Source organism: Sceloporus undulatus, chromosome 5, assembly GCF_019175285.1.
Source record: "Sceloporus undulatus isolate JIND9_A2432 ecotype Alabama chromosome 5, SceUnd_v1.1, whole genome shotgun sequence".
Classification (NCBI taxonomy): Eukaryota; Metazoa; Chordata; class Lepidosauria; order Squamata; family Phrynosomatidae; genus Sceloporus; species Sceloporus undulatus.
Genome location: NC_056526.1, coordinates 88,602,955 through 88,607,727, shown reverse-complemented (window position 1 = coordinate 88,607,727; position 4,773 = coordinate 88,602,955). Strand labels below are relative to the sequence as shown.

Here is a 4,773-nt window from a genome sequence, read left to right as displayed (position 1 = left end):
ATAAGAAAAATCATTTCAGCAGTTTAAAACAAACAATAAAAATAATATAAAAGTACAGAGAAAATTAAAACAAGTTACGAGGGTTAAAACAGTTTAAAACTATGCGCACGGGTATTTTGGAATAAATCAGTTGGGCTCTAAAGTCAACTTTATTGGTTTGGTGCTAAAATAAAGACAGCATAGCACAAATTAGATCTCCAGGAGGAAAAACATTCCACAACTGGGTGCCATCGCAAAAGTAAACCTCTCCCACATCCTCGCACACTGTATTGACTCCATAGGTGTTCTAGGGCATGCTGTTTACCTAACTCTTGCACCTGAAACTACTGGTCTATGGATTCTCTGTCTTACCAGGATTCAGCTTCAGTTTACTGGTCTTTTACAACCGCTTGTTTAAATTGCCAGTTACACAAGAACAAGGTCCCAGCAGGATTCTCTTTATGGTCTCCATTTTCTTTCTTTACAAGACAGCAAAAGTGGGGCTCTGCTAGGAACCATAGCATAGTGGTTTCCTATATCAATGCCCAAACCACCCAGACAATACAGTAACTGAATTTTTGTATAGTTCACAAAGGGGGAACTGTTTTTTAACCGTCATCATAACCACAATGATAATGTGTATCTGGAACAGAGCCACCAGTCTGTCATTCTGTGAAAATTTATTACCCTGATTGTGCATTTGCAGAAAGAGCAGTAATCTGGTTTGTGTAACAATGTGCACACAGTTAGTCTCCTGAAGACCACTCCTTCTTTGTACCTTAACAGTGAAGAAATGCATTGTAAACAGAATGTTAAAATCCTATACAGATGGGAATGGCCTTCACAGATAATTCACAGCACTGATTTAGAAATAGCTGGTGCACATATAGTGTAGTGGTTTGAGTGTTGGACTATGACTATGGAGACCAGGGTCTGATTCCCAACTCAGCCATGAATCCCACTGGTTGATCTTGGGGAAGTCACATGCTCTCAACCTCAGGAAAAGGCACTGGCAAACCTCCTCTGAACAAATCTTGCCAGGAAAATTTAAGGTTTTCTTAAATGTCCTACATTTTGGGCTGAGTTTTGTCCAGTAGTTGTCGTACAGTTTGGTCTAGATTTTGTCTTACATTTTGTCCCGGCTTTTAATGGACAATTATGGCAACCCTACGCGTGCCACTTCCAGAACGTGTGCCATAGGTTCGCCATCACAGGCTTATGCCATCATGGAGTATTTTGAAACTGTAACCTGCCTTTGCTGCTTTTCAGAGAAGTAGTTCATAAATATTGTGCCACATATTCCATTTTTAGATAAATTACTCAAGCATCTATTGTCATTCTGCCTTCACAGTGAAATGGAATATCTGGATTTGTTTCAATGTTCCTTTAGGTCTTGTTTTGAGATGGAGATTACTTGGATCACTCTGATAGACCAGTACACCAGGATCTCGATAAGACAGTTTGCTTTGTTTGTTTGTTCAACTTATGTCCTGCCTGTCTCCAAAATTGAGATCCAAGGTAGCCCCAAGGTTGCATCCCTGTTGGTCCTGTGGCTCTCTTTTGGCAAACTGCCTTTCCTAATGATGCATTGTTCTCCGTATCCCCACCTCGCCCTGCTGCAATGTAGATGTGTTGATTATGAGGAAACCTAGTTTGCCCCCTACACCACTTCAGTGTGATGATTATAAAGAAACCTAGTTTCCTCCCACCCCCTTATACACACCACTTGAATCTGGTGATTGTGAGGCAAGCTGTGATGTTTATACTATGATGCACTCATGATACTTTTAGTGGTGGGTCAAACTCAGGATTATGTGAGTTTGTGAATTATGTGAAGGATACATGGAATGCCAGTAAATAAAGAATATATGGTAAGGTTGGCAATTGAAAGGTAACAAACAACCTTCCATTCTAGAACAGTGAGTTGGGCATTCTGAAAAGAGATGGAAACAGAGCAATTCAGCAGATAAGATGAGGTATTTCAGTATTTCCAGTTCCCAAAGTCTATCCCCACCTTTGCATAGATTTCAAGCTTCAGACTAGCTTCAAAAATGAGCAAACATGATATAAGGTAAAGAATAAGACTTGCTTCAAGAAGCGCAAAGGGAAATTGATTCAGCCCAAGTGGGAACCAAGTGGATTTGAATCGAATTCAAATCTACCCTGGTCCCCACTGGCAGTGGCTTTTCCCAGGCCTCTCCATCCCTGGCCATGCCTCCCTCCATCCTCAGTCTTCTTCCCAGCCTGCTTCTTCCGTCTTCCTGGCACGCCTGCTCCATCCTTCAGGCCTCTCCACCATGCTGTCTGGTCTTTCCACAGACTATTTGATCCCTGCCTTGTTCTGGTGCAAAGATAGTTAGAACCACGTTTGGGGTGATTTGGTTCAGAACCTGTTTTAACATGTAAGAGGGAATTAAGCCTTAATTGGGGGGGAAATCAGATTCTGAAAAATAAGCCGGTTAAAGATTTATTTCTTAATTTTGTATATAATGTTTTTGCATACTTGAAAGGGAACTTTACCATTTAAAAAAATGTCAATCAATTCATTTTGTTAGGGGTAAATTGATCCATTTTGTACATGCTGAAAGTGAGTAGAACAAAGCAATCCAGCAGTTGAAGTATTTCATGGTGACCAAAATCTATTCCTTACTTTAACTGGTTTTCTAAATATCACAGTTGTACATTTTCAGGGAGACTGGAAGAAAAGAAACAGGAGCTGAGGTAAACACTTCATTACTTCCAATCACTAAAGTCTGTCATTTTATTTCTTTGTCTGTTTCTCTCAACCATATTTTGTCAGTACTGATTGCAGTGATTAAATATTATTTCTCCATTCAGCAAGCAAATACATTGGTGCAGGAAGGAAGAACTGGAGACAAAGTAAAGCAATACGTTGCCTACTACTTTAGGAATAGCCTGGAAAAGTAAAGGTTAGATTCTCATGTATCAAAAACTAACATCCATTCAATAAGTCATTTATTGGAAAGAAAGCAGACAATTGGTCATTGTTCCTTTCCTGCTAGATGTTCTCTTCAAACGATGATGTTTAATGTTTGTTTGATCATATGTGAACTTCTTTCCAGCATTCAAATTGTTTTACAGGTTAATTTCTTTAAAGCAAGTGAGTTGAAAATGAGTTGAATTTTAACAAGATTTTAAAAAGTAAACAATGAATAATAAGAAAAAAAATCTCGTGTGACGTAAGGCATAACAATTGTTGAAATGATTGAAGAAGAGATAAGTGTGAAAATGTCACAGACAAACATCAACAATGTCAAGGTAGGTCCTCAGATGGTATCCTTTGCTGCAGAGAATAAGATTTGACTATTTGTCTTTGTTGACTGGTTGGCTCAGTGCATATGTCATTGTCATGAATCAACATTTTTTGATACTTTTTAGTGACTTCTTTGCAGATTTGCATGGGATTGTCCTATGAAAGAAGATATCTGCAGTTGGCACATTCTTTGAAGATGTGTGATGAGAATAATTACATTAATGATTTGGCAAAATTAAGAAAGCAAATAATAACAAAAAGTCTCACGAGGTAAGAAATATTACTTCTTATATTGCTGCTTCTTCAAAGAGAACAAATTTTAAAACATCACAAATTTCTGTTGATTGCCAAATCCAAAGATTTTATTACTTTTCCTGGAGTTTTTTCTCCTTGGTCTTTTCAATAATGTTTTTATATCTCCCCCCTCCTTTTAGCAGGTTAGAAGGACATATTGAAAATTAAAGGAACTTTCTATGTGACCTTCTCTTTAGCAACTGGCTAGAAAATCTTTAAATTTCATATATAATGATGGGCCAAAAAAGCCACCAACTTCAGTGCAAAGAACAACACAAGCATCACAGTAGATACTCAAAAGGTAAGACTCTGGTTGAAAAGAAAAGGAGTTTCAGATAATTTTTCCTTACTGTTCAAATGAATCACTGAACACATCAGCAACATTTTAATGTTTTTTTCTCATTTCTAATTTCTTTTGCAAATTTGGAGGGAATTTGGAAAACTGAAGTGAAATGTACTCCATCCATTCTACCTTCAGTATTAGTTATTCTGCTTCTAGTCTGAGAGGGAAAGAGAACTGGAATAGAATCCAGAAAAATCAGTGCAGTTTAATATTGAAGCAAACTGGGGAAAGCATATTTAGGAACTCAACAGTGCATTTATTTCTATTGCAGAGGCCATCCAGAGAGAGACAAACTGGAGACAGATGAGTGGTAAGGAATTAATACCTGCAGTAAATCAATCTCTTGGTCCACTTACTAAATGTGTATTAACAAAATGTGTTAAACAAGGAGGGAAGTAACCTTGGAAACACCCTAAACCCAATGGTATATCTTTTTTTTCCCCAAAAGAAAGAAGCATGCATGTTGCTTTTAAGGTTAATCTGAAACTCTTTAGCAATCTGAGAAATGGAGTAAAAATGTCAGATAGTAATGAATGCAGAAGATAAACCTCCAGGAATAAAGCAAAGAAAGGAAAGCAGAATCAGCCATGACTGGTGAAGAAACATCCTCAAAAGATCAAGAATAAGAAAGAACCTTACTAATGATTGGTTATGAAGAAATTATCCAGACCTTCAATGATTCAGTGCTGATGCTTGTTCAGGAAATCAGTTCAGTCTCTTGTGAGGAAGAAGAAATAACATCAGCAATCAAATCTTTATGAATAAGGAACGTTCTTTGTCCATTTAGGTTGTTTCTTTCTGTGGAAGAGAGCAACAAAGGCTGCAGGCCTTGCCTTTGCGCAAGAGTACAACAATGGGAGAAATGGAAGGAGGGGTCATAGGG

The 4,773-nt window shown here is 37.9% G+C and overlaps 1 long non-coding RNA gene across 1 annotated transcript; it reads left to right on the top strand.

Annotated features, from left to right (window-relative positions):
- The first annotated feature begins 3,185 nt into the window (after positions 1 to 3,185).
- LOC121931561 lies at positions 3,186 to 4,559 on the top strand. The gene is made up of 3 exons (XR_006104167.1): positions 3,186 to 3,523; positions 3,688 to 3,848; positions 4,162 to 4,559. It is a non-coding gene; the product is annotated as an uncharacterized LOC121931561 (long non-coding RNA).
- Positions 4,560 to 4,773: the final 214 nt, after the last annotated feature.